At 45.5% G+C, this 12,667-nt stretch overlaps 1 protein-coding gene across 1 annotated transcript in view; it reads left to right on the top strand.

The window, feature by feature from the left end:
* The first annotated feature begins 2,505 nt into the window (after window positions 1-2,505).
* The window catches only part of SLC8A2 (solute carrier family 8 member A2), a 143,220-nt gene continuing 133,058 nt past the window's right edge, over window positions 2,506-12,667 (top strand). Inside the window, exon 1 of the mRNA XM_088477085.1 lies at window positions 2,506-2,669. The gene's annotated coding sequence lies outside the window, so the exon portion shown is untranslated. The remainder of the gene's footprint in view (window positions 2,670-12,667) is intronic.

The raw sequence follows: 12,667 nt of genomic DNA, 5'->3' as shown, positions 1-12,667 counted from the left end.
ATTACGCACAGTTTTACTGCGAAGATATACTAATGTCTGCGTTCGCTACGCCATATGCAGCCTAACATAAGGAAGCCCACTTTACCTTACACGCATCCGTAATACTTAGCAAGGCTACGAAACCATCGATAACATTGAGTACAATCGGAGCCTCACGCACACTTGCATAAGGTCTAGCCTTACTCAGGAATTGCTAACCCCGTCGCATGTTGCAGGTTGCACGTCGCACGCAGTGAGTACACAAGCTGCGTATGGCATTGCAGTGGCTAATTTATGCATGCCCCTGTAACGGCGTTCAAACACACTGGCACGCCTGCGTTTTGCCAACCACCCCCCCATCACCACCCCCAAATGGTACTTCATGTCAATAACTCTGCGATGGACTTGCGCAGTCACTGCGATCTTAGTTCTGATCACAGAGCAGTGTTCGCACACACACTGTGATGCATACGCAGAATGCATCAATCATCTGATTGCGTGCATAATCGCAGTTGCAATCGCTGCTAAATCAGGCCCAAAGTATTCCTATTATTCCCCACATATATAGTGATGCAGGGAACTGTCATCCTCAGGGAAAGGAAACATTGGGTTTATCACCAGTCAATTAACATACAGCTGGGGAGGAGCTTAGCCTTCACACAAATGTGCTGGTTTATGTGAGAGGGGCATTCGACCAACTGGGCCAGTTTATAGGTAGTTATACAATGTTAGCTTAGTGCTAGGAATTGCCAAGATAGAGAAGGTTTTGTTTGTGTAAGTTGTCTGCCACCCTGATAAATAAAGCAGTCTATTACCCCAAAGTTACAGTATCACACTATGGGGGTAATTTTGTGTCGGATGTAGTTGCAGTCGTGGCTGCGTGTTTTTGCACAGCCGCTGCTTCGTCGATATGGTAATGCTGATGTGTGTTCTATTGAGACGTCCACTACTACGTCCACCGATGTTTATACATAGACGCACTACTGGCAAGCCATCAGGCACAGCATCTGCTTATGGCAGGCGCAGAATGTCCGACTCACAATGGCAGCTGGTGTCAGTGGAACTGCGTCTTCAGACACAGTCGCTGACACAGACCTGACATGCCCCTAACTTGTAGCCCCCCAACCCCCCCCCCATTACCACCCAGAAACGGCTATCGAAATAGCTGGGATCTCCATGCAATTTCAGTCTGCGTCCCCCGGTGGTAAACATCGGAACCATGAGCAGTGTCTGGGGTGAATGCACAGAGGTAACATGTTGGAATCACCCCCTATATTTGAAGGATCTAATTTGGTCAGAAACAACGTGCAGGACCCGTGCTGCACATGTGCAATACAGGTCCAGCGCCTGCACTTATTCCTCATCATCGGAATCTGCGTTCAGCAGTGAACTAGAACGCACTGCTGACCTTTCATATACCCTGCCTGTACCTCATATATTGCTCTATACACTGATTAGCCATAACACTGAAACCATCTAGTCAGTGGCGTCCAGCCCCACAGGGAGGGACGCTCCATATAACACCTCCTTATAGGGCCCATTTATCATTGTGTATTTGAGTTTTTGGGGGTTTACTTCAAATATTAAGTTTCCCCCGGATATATTAAGGAGGGAGCGCAATCCCTCCATTCCCGCAGGCACTGGCCAGCACCTCTCTGGGTAAATCTGCATGTCCCGGATGATACATACATACGAACGCTACGATCGCAGTTTGCAATGCGATCATGGGCGGTACGGTGATGCCCAGATCTCATTGCAAATGCGATTATTAATAAATGGGGGCCTATATCTCGTCTTCTTACTTTATACAATGCCTCCTTAGAACACCTCCCAGCCTGGTGGCACAGTGGTTAGCATTGATATCTGACAGCAATGTGTTCAATTTTGACCGACATCCTATCAGTGTGGAGTTTGTATGTTCTCCCCATGTGTGCCTGGGTCTCCTCAAGGTGCTCTGGTATGAATTATTATTCTCTGTAAAGTGCTGCATAATATGCAGGTGCTATTTTACTCAATATTGCTCCCTCCCTATAGTGCTTATATTGTATTTGATTCCTTAATGTAAGTCCACCCATAATTCCCTATAACCTCTGCTATAACTCTTATATTCCATATAACCCCTCCCTATAATTCCTCCTATTATTCCATATAACCCCCTTGGCTAGCTCCTCCTATTACTCCATATAGCTCCTCCCTACAACACCTCCTATTCCCCCATATAATCTCTCCCCTCCTATTACTCTGTGTAAGCCATTGCCCTGTGCTCTGCTATGCCGTGTATGAAATATCCAGGTGTGATGTGTACAACGTGGGTGTAGTAAGTTCTCTTTGGCGCTGTCCAGCTGCTGAAACTGAGCGCAGGGAAGCGAGCTAGAGAGAGGAGAGGGAGAGCTGACAGAGGAGGTGGTTGATGTGTGGAGGGGAGTAGAGGGTGGAGACACAGGGAGGGGGGGAAAGCAATATGCGGATCCAGACAGGCAAGGGAGAGGGAGTGGAGGTGGAGAGAAGCTGGAGGCGCAACAGCTGTGGAGGAGAGGAGAGAGCAGGGGGGTGGGAGCTGAGTCTTTTCCGCAGACACTGATACTCCTGCAAACCCCCCTTCTGAAGGCAGCAAGGGACCCCCTCGCTGAGCAAGGGAAGGACAGACATGCATTGGAGCGTGTGATGTGGGGAGAGAGACCAGGGAGCAGGTGAGATGTCTGTCTGTCTGTCAGAGTGGCTCCGCTTCCCTTCAGTATGCTCTCAGCCTGTATATCTTTGTATCTTGCTGTCAGTATGTGGCTGTGCCTGGCATCATTCTCTCTGCTTCTTCATTCAATAGCATCACAATAGCTGCTGTCTCCGGCTTTCCCTCCTTCCCAGTTCTCTCTCCCCGCATCTGCCACTCTATCCACTTTATGTTTTCCCTCATCCTCCTCCCTCATCTTAATTTGTGTAATTGCACTTCTCCTGATCTGCCTCCCTCTCACACAAACACCACATTATCTCTCGTAATCACTCGGTGCTGTCCCTCCAATACACAGGGAGCCCTCCATGTGTTACCCTGATATCCCCCCCCCCCATTGCTCTTTACGCTGCTGTGCCTGTCTCCACACCACACTACCTGTCCCTATATTTTTCCTTCATCCCTCTGTCCCTCCCTCTCTCTCCATCTGAGAGACCCATGATGTGCAGTGTGGCAGTCTGAGCAGGCAGATTTCTAGGTGGACACTGCCCTGTGTGTATTGTCCATGCACCCAGCACTGAGGGAAAATTCCATCCTCCATTACTGGAGGCACATAACTGGACCCCTCTATATCCCCTGCTGTGTTCCTTAATTCATTTCTAAGGTCCAGTCCACAAGTGGCAGCCCCCACTCCCCGAATGAAGTATTGAGCACGTGGGGGAGACTTATGGTTTTCACTGAAGCAGTTAATGTAAGGCTCAATGCTTCTACCTCTTATACAGCTTAGGTCTAAGTTATCGGCTTCTGCCCCAATAAGAGGTAAATGTCTGCTGTGTGCTCAGCCTGGGGTTTATTTCCCAATGTGTGATGCCATAGGTAGGTGGACTGTAACACCCAGTGGTGGGGGGGAATAGGACAGCTGCAGTCCATGTTAAACAGAGGAATTGGCCTTTGCCATCCTTCTCCATCACTATCTCCTATCTGATGGAATGAATGTGGTTAATTGCCCAGAACTGATCCTTGGAAAAGATGGACCTCACCGCCGGGTTCAGTGGTCAGTGTCTCTTGTGATAAATATACAATATCGCTTGTGAATCAAAATGTGGAAATGTGTAATGCACTTAGTGAAATTTAGATGCAGAATACTGTACATAGTGAATGGTGATGTACAGCCACCAGCAACAGGGGAAAGGAACCTGTGAGCTACAGGATGAGATGATGAACAAGCAGCAGTCATGTATTGGGAAAGGCTCGGGGGGATTGGGAGAGGTATTTGTAGTAGGAAGCAGGGGGTGATATCGCCACTTTATAGGTCACTGATGAGATTTTGTTTTTTTGTATTGTGTTCAGTTCTGGAGCTATAAACTACAATGCCATCAGGCACTAAACCCGTCTATAGGCTACAAAGCAAAACTTATCAGGGAATAATGAAAGCACGTAACATCTATCATGAGGAGAAGGTACAGAGGTGATATGACAGGCACACACAAGTACTGTATATCAAAGTTATTAACAGATTATTGGTAGAGCAAGGGGACATACTTGGAGATTGGATATAGGAACATTTATTTAACCACCCAAAACGCAAAAAATATATAGCATAAAATAGGCAATGTAATGGCGAGACGAGATGAACCAGTCGGTTATTTTCTGCTATCACTTTCTGTATCCGTAACACACGCAGAGTGTCTAGAACGCAGCTAATTAACCTCTAATGTAATGAATAATCTCTGAGTACCCTCCGCGTACTCTGTGTGTGAATGTAGAGATACATAGAGACACATCGTGAAGAATTGATTGCGTTGTCTTTCTCACACGGACCTTGGCTTGCTGGTCTAGCACACCTCATCCTGGTATTCAGGAGAGGTGTCACTTGTCATGCTAGGGGGACGTATTACCATGTACAGAATGACGAAAGAAAGCTTGTTGCTAGGGAGAATGAAGATGGAGGGGTCATCGAGGTCAAGTGTGTGACTTCATTCATCCATGTGTGCAACCATCTATGTGATTCCATGCATAAATGTTTTACCATGTGTGTGATTCCATGTATGTATGTTATACCATATGTGTGTGATTCCATGTATGTATGTTATACCATATGTGTGTAATTAAATGTATGTATGTTATACCATATGTGTGTGATTCCATATATGTATGTGATACTATATGTGTGTGACTCCATGTATGTATGTTATACCATATGTGTGTGATTCCATGTATGTATGATATACCATATGTGTGTGATTCCATGTATGTATGGTATACCATATGTGTGTGATTCCATATATGTATGTTATACTATATGTGTGTGACTCCATGTATGTATGTTATACCATATGTGTGTGATTCCATGTATGTATGTTGTACCATATGTGTGTAATTCCATGTATGTATGTTATACCATATGTGTGTGATTCCATGTATGTATGATATACCGTATGTATGATTCCATGTATGTACGTTATACCATATGTGTGATTCCATAAATGTATGTTATACCATATGTGTATGATTCCATGTATGTACATTATACCATATGTGTGTGAATCCATGTATGTATGTTATACCATATGTGTGTGATTCCATGTATGTATGTTATACCATATGTGTGTGATTCCATGTGTGCATGAATATCTGTATAAATGCACATACTGTTTGTGTATAGCAAATGTGCATATCTGTGTGTTCTGTACGAAGATGCAATTATTTATGATGGTATATGTGTGAATCAATTATCCTCAGTACATACTTGTGTATGACTGTATGAATAGTATACGTACAAGTGTTTGTACATGTGTGGTTCCATGCATGTTGGTGTTGAGGGGCTCGTAGAGTGGGACAAATTTTGTTCCAGAAACACAGGAGTAAAATGCGTTAGCTAAAAAAAAACACGCATTTTGCTCAGTATCTCAAGATGTGCCCAGTTTGGAAAGGGTAGAATACGCCAGGGAACACTTTAGTTCATACGCCTGGTAGACAGGGGAAGTAGTAAAAGTTACAGTACACAATACTGTATCATATACGCTAGACAGTCTGTCTGTGCCTGGACAGGGTGCTTGATACTTAATAAGTCATAGAGACCATGTAAATAATACAGAGACACATACAAGACTAAAGTACTAATTAGGTTTAATTAAATACTAACAGCCATTTTCTTTCTCTTTAATAAAAAAAAAAAAACAAATGGGAATTTTCTTTCCTGCCGCAGATCGATTGAATATAGCTCATTAATAATGTGAATAGATCGCAGCAGCCACAGTAATAACAATAATAGTATCAGCGGTGCATTCCATCAATCTGAAGTGGCTGCCGATCGTCATCATCCTCAGGGGTCGAGCAGACGCAAAGGACACGTTTCCTGGCGGGCACATATGCATCTTTGTTGTGGTCTACACAGGACATATTTGCATGAACATGGAATGCTAGCATGGCCCCTCCATCCCTCCGTTCTGCCTAATGTATCTGAATTTACAAGCAAGAGCAAACCCCCCCCAAAAAACAAATATGCACTTTTGCCCAATAGCCCCTGCGCTTGGGGCTTTTTTGTAATGGTAGAGTTTAATTGCTACCTATTAACCCTGTGTTAACTGCTGCACCTGGAAGATTTAGGATAAGTGGGATTGAATCAGGTGTTTTGCATGTAACAAGTGGAGGCCAGAGAGTCTGCCTGTGAAAACTTGCAGGGCAGTGCTGAAAGTATGGACAGCTCCCTCCTGATATTACAATATCCCCCTGGTATCTGCCTAGTACAGTTACTTCAGTTAAATGTCCAGAAATTAAATGTTAAATATGAGACACTGGCTTGTTATATAGCATCGCTTGTTCCTGTTATATTGGGTTTTTAAGGCTTTTATGAACTGTACTGGTGCAGTATTTCAGAATTATTCTCCATGAATAGTGGGATTTGTCTAGTCACAAACCCATCAGCCATGACACTTCTTCTTATACCGACTAATTGGATTGGTTACGATAGGGCATCCCTTATTCTGGCACTGGGCATTTGTGTGCCCGGGCACACACCAGAGCATTTATTGTGATGCCATTTAGAGGGATGTGACTGGATGTGACTTACGCTCCTACCATCTGTGTATTGTGATGAGTCCCCATCTGCCGTGGAGCCTCCCACTTTCCACTTCTCCTGTGTAATAAAATTGTTCCATTCATTGAGCCGGGCGGTGAGGGATTATTTTAAGTAATGCGAACTGGAAAAATAAATAGTTGAATTGATTCTGTGGTGAATAAATATGACACGATTAAAGATTGTGTATGCAGCACGAATACATAACCTATGTTCCTGCGTGACTATGACTCTATATTATTATTTTTATTATTCACTTTTGTTTAAAAGGCGCCACAAAGTGTCTGGAGCGACGTAAAGGGGGGGGGGGGATAAAAAAAAAATCACTGCAAGATAACAGTTACAGAACCTAAGGGTAGTACACGACAGCTAACAATAGCACAAGTATGTAGCATAAATACAAACATTTGAGACAAACTATGGGCATGGGAAGGGAAACTCGCTGTGGCTTAAAGGAGCATGTAGTGGTGAGTTGGGGGGACTCAGGGCCTGATTCAGAGCCGGACGCTATTTGCGCTCGCTCGTTCAGAAAAAGGGGCCGGATATTTAAATAGAGCGCTCGCTCTTTGCGGTCTGTTGACGCCTCTATGTCTGAACGAGCGAACAAAATATGCGCTCGCTTTTTTTTTAAAAACGCCCCCTGGCCGCTCGCATCCTACGTCATCTCCGCTATTTATTAGATTAATCGAGTACATCGAAAGGCGTATGAACTGCTCGCAGTGCTTGTGGTAGGATTTTCCTACCGCAATCATGCGAGCAGTTCAGGCTAAAAGACAACCAAGTGACGTGGTCAATGACGCTGCTTTGTTAATTATGCACACCCTTAAAACGCTTGTTTTGACCATTTGGCACGCCTGTGTTCGGATCACCACTCCCCGTTTTCAAGCACCTTCCCCTGTTACCACCCACAAACGCCTCATTCTGTCACTCAAATTAGCAGGCATTCGCTATTTTGCGAGCACACAATTTCCGACCGCAGTGATTGGTTCGTGCATGCGTATTACAACCCATGCGCAGTTGTGCGAACATCACTCAGAGTGAACGAGCGGCCGCTTACGAGCAGCTCTGAATCAGGCCCTCAGTACTTGGTGATCCAGGACACAGAATGTATGGGAGAGCAAATAGCGTCAGCGTCTGTGGAGAGGAGTAGGAGGCAAGGGACTGGTGACATGGCGTGTGCTAGGAGAAAATCAAGAGGTAGGAGGGCCCTGCATGTGAGGGCGTACATACTAAGGGGAAGGGGTGAACTTGGAAGAAAACTTGATGAAGAGATTGAGCAGACAAGTGGTAATTTCTGAGCTGGCCTGGGCGAAGTCTCCGAGGCGAGGGTGAGAGGAAGTGACAAGGGTGGAGCAGGGGTAGCTAGAAGGGGCCGGGTACTAATTATCTGTCACTGCTCTCTATGGCCCTGTGGTGGAGGTCAGGGACAGTCAGAGTAGGATGGAGTATGGATAGAGATGAGGTTAGAAGTGTAGCAGGGGAAGAATGGTGTAGTGCTATCTGAGAGTGAGGATTTTGAACTGGTATCTGATGAGGATTTGGAGCTTGACCAGGGAGCGAGTCTTGAAGTACAGATGTCATTGGACAGTCAATAAGTATGGTGCAAAAGAATACTAAGTAGGACATTTTCTCTGCAAATAGACTTATGCCTATGTAGACTAATGTAGATCAGTTGCATAAGCATTTGCTGAATGGGGCTCCCGTGATGCTGGCTGAGTGGGCGGTAGCAGTGGCACTATATTCTCTATATACTGAGCAGACAGAAAGAAATCTACTGTAACGGAAATGCTTTGCTAGATGTGTTTGCTCGCTAAAAGGTGCGATATGTAAACGAGCACATAAAAGTCTGCTGCATAGAACGTTGCTGTTAACAAGGCAGTTTAATTATTCATACAAGTCAATGACTTAAGACATACAGTAGGGCCTGATTCGGAGTCACACACAAATTGGCTGTAGCTGCGGGCAGCAGCGGAAGACTATTTTACTACCTTGCGCTAATGCAAGTATCCATTCCACTAATACGGGGGCCATGAGTGCGCAAGTGGAAGCCTGTGTCACCCATTGGTTTTACGCTGGCCGGCGGAACCGTCATCATTGGTATCTGCACATGCACCAGCCCCATGTTAGGTGCAAGAGATCCGTCAGAAACAGGCTTGCCTTCCCCTGTACGCACAACTCAGAAGCACATGGAGCTGTTCATACGCGCCCGCGACATGCCCATAAGTCAGGACAGTTTCATGCGATCACTTTGCCACCCCCCAGTTCACTCCCCAAAACGCCATTTTTCATGGAAAGACAGTTCCAGACAAGTTGCATCCAATTCAGAATAAGACCGGTATGTGCTGTATGCCATAGATGCCACTTGCGTCCGTGAAGAGAGATCTGTGCGACTCATAATTAGCCGTATAGGGTAGATATTTGCAGAAATATGGCAGCAATCAGCAGGTAATTTAGCAATGCTTTTCCCAGTAGACAGGCATACAAGTACAGGCAAGATATGCCATCTAAGACGTATCAAAATGTTGTTGTTTTTTTACAGGATTAATAACATTTTAAGAGATCTGTAGTACACAGTAACCCCAAGATATTTCCATTCACGCCCCCCTCCCTCTAATTGCAATAGTTGGAGTGCAAAACAGGGGGGGTGGCCTAGCATGAGGGGGCGTGGCCTGAACACCCATATTTGCCACACTGGGGGTGCCTGCTGCCCCTGGGGACCAGCCTGTGTGAAGTGCCGGCTCCCTCACTGTGTACAGTACAGCACCCGGCTCCTGTCACTGAGGGGGAGTCGGCACTTTGGCGTCACCCCCCCTGTGACGCCACTGGGAGCAGGTACTAATTACCCGGGCCCAGGCTTGCTGCTGTGTGCTGGGCTGCTAAGGGAGACTGCTTACTTGCACTCCTTCCCCAGCGTGTGGTGCCAATGTTTATTCTTGCTTTTTTGTTTTAAAGGGCGTGGTCACGCCTCCCGAAATTAGGCAATGTCCCCTTCACACTTGCCTGGCGCGGCTCTTGGCAGTGCTGGCGCCGCTCAGGGGGCTGGTGTGGCACAGAGCGCATTGGTACACTGTTACGGGGCTGCCCCTTTCCCCGTATCTCTTGCTGATGGCACCATGTTTGGTGTGAAATTTGTGCGAGATGGCACATGCGCAGAACACAGTAAAAGCCCTGACACTGTGCCAAAGTCTTTTCTATCTTCTGTGCTTGCACCATCCTCCAAGAATGGCATCGTGGCACAGTGGTGATGGTGGGTGGGCGCTGTACCCAGGCCTCCCTAGCCATTAATATGACTCTGTGTCAGACATCGTTTCCCCCTTTCATGTCACTATGCCACCAATGAAGTTCAAGTGAAAATTAAATAGAAAATTTTTATCAAAAAGAAGTCAAAGTATAAAAACACCTTTTGCTTGTATTATAGCAGCAAGTCTTATTATAAGTGATTATAGTAGTGAGTCTTATATTATAGCAGTGACTGTTTTATTATAGAAGTGAGTCTTTTATTATACAGTGTTCCATGCTAGATGTAGTGCCTTTGAAATGTATTTACAGTACACTCCTCTCCTGATTGGCAACATACAATAGAGATCCCGTAGTTCAGGGGTCTTCAACCTTGGCTCTCCAGCTGCTGTGGAACTACACATCCCAGGATGCACTGCCATAGATTTAGCAAGCCGTTATATAAAAAAGGTGGTAGTGCATGCTGGGATGTGTAGTTCCACAGCAGCTGGAGGGCCAAGGTTGAAGACCCCTGCCGTAGTTGTTCCGAATGTTCTTTGCGGTGCTGTTCCACTTGGATGCAACAAAGAAAACTGTAAGGAGATCCTACTGAGACAGCTGATCTGTATTGGGGTTATCACAATCACTGTCACTGCTGGCAGATGTACCATAATTACCTTTAAACATGCTTTTGAATGTGATTGGTTAATTGAAAACACAGCCCCAAATCCGTTATCAAAGGAAGCTTTCGCAATCGGAGAATTGTAAGTTTTATATTTCGCTTCTGTTTCCTGGAAGGGAAAAAGTTTGACATGATTTATCTTCATTCCATGATTTATATATTATCAAAAAATTGCAAAGGATGTATAAACATCAGGGCCGTAACTAGGGTGGTGTGACCCTAGTGGCATGGCCATGGCACAGGGCACTGCAGGGCAGGGGGCGCTGTTTGGTCCTGTCAATTTTCCTGTTTATTATCATTCTCACTTGTAGCTTCCTCTTCTTTTATCCCCGGCATCTCCTGGCCGCCCCTATCTCTTCCCTGGCCCTTCCCTATGAGGCCATGGCCCTTTTTCAGGTGCACTAGCTTATGTCCCTATTTAAAAAAATGTGTGTGGGGGCACCAATCCTCTCTCTGGAACAGGGCACCAAAAAGTCTAGTTACAGCTCTGATAAACATTTTATACCCACTGTATGCAGAGGTGCCAGGGTGGGTGCAGCTACAAAGTACCAGGTCCGGGGCTGCCAAAGAGGCACATTGTTGTTCCCAAAATAGTGTGCATGACCCTATCTTCGGCAAGAGAGAACAGGGCCTGAAGCAGTCCCTTATAACTAGGGATCCCAGATTACAGAATGTATTTTTTACAGTGGTTCAGTCATTATGTTTCCTGGCTTTCAGTGATGTTGTGTAAATATGGCATGAGAAATAATTCAAAACTGTGTTATTTAACTACATAGTGATTTAAACGGAGGAGGTTTAGGGTATATGAGGAGGGGTATAATGGCCGACGGGGAGAAGGAGGGTGATATAAAGGGACAGTTATTTTTTTCCCCATTGAGGGTGCACTATATAAATTGTAAATGGTAAACCCTGGTCTGTAGGACACATTCTTGTGTAAAGGCCCCCATACATCAGCAATTGATTGCAGCAATCGTGCAATTAGCAATCGATTGTGTATAAAAATCTTTCCCTTTTTCAATCGATTGAAAAAGGGAAAGATTTTTATACACAATCGATTGCAAATTGCACGATGGCTGCAATCAATTGCTGATGTATGGGGGCCTTAAAGCACATAGGACCTCATTCGGAGTCGGTCGTAAGCGGCCGCACGGTCGTACGCATCCGATGTTTCCAAACCACGCATGCGTGCGGTTAGTTGTGCGCATGTGCGTATGAGACCTTGCGATCCAAAATGCTGTCGATCGTACGGCTTACGAGCAGGAAGTGGCTTCCGAGAGTTGATTGACATCAGAGGCCGTTTGTGGGTGTTGACGGGGGTGGTGGTCTAAAAACGCAGGCGTTCCTCACCGTTTTCAGGCGTTTTAGGGGCGTACATAAATTACCTGCTACGACCGACATAGAAGGCCGGAAGTAGTAAAACGTCACTCTGCGAGCAGGTTAGAGGCCTGGCTGATCTTACAGCTTGAGGTTGGGTACTTGCTCTCGCAAGCCCCAGAGTACAATCGATACTATCGAATGTTTCTGATGTTAGGATTGATGTTTCTATTTTGAGCCACACAATGCAAGCAGCTAATAATCGTTTGTTATAGCTAATAACACTGCTAATTGGCTTGTAATTGATTCAGTTGCGTTTGCATTAGCGAATAATAAGAATAAATACATTTCTGGGGATGGCTTATTCTATGCGTTTTTTTGTTAATTCTTGGTGTAATTTGCACACAACACAAGCGGCCGCAACCATCAGAAGAAAATTAACATACAGCAACTGACAACGATTGACTCAATCGCTAACTGCTATCACTCGCTAGCTAGAGGACGTGCATTGTTCACGTATGGGCGTCACTTTGGTTGCGACCGACCGGCCGTGCGATTGCTTCCGTTTTCATTTTCTCAGGCGTACAACCGAGCGGCCGCTTACGACCGACTCTGAATGAGGGCCATAATCCCACAGAAAATGCTCTATATCCAGCATGCTGATCATTACATTTATCTATTGCACGCTGGAACAAGAATAAAGAAACGGGTTAATTAACTTCAGGAAGGGGTA

Source organism: Taudactylus pleione, unplaced genomic scaffold (assembly GCF_031769625.1).
Source record: "Taudactylus pleione unplaced genomic scaffold, aTauple2 ptg000199l, whole genome shotgun sequence".
Taxonomy (NCBI): domain Eukaryota; kingdom Metazoa; phylum Chordata; class Amphibia; order Anura; family Myobatrachidae; genus Taudactylus; species Taudactylus pleione.
The sequence above is the reverse complement of the archived record's forward strand: the minus strand, read 5'-3'. Positions and strand labels throughout refer to the sequence as shown.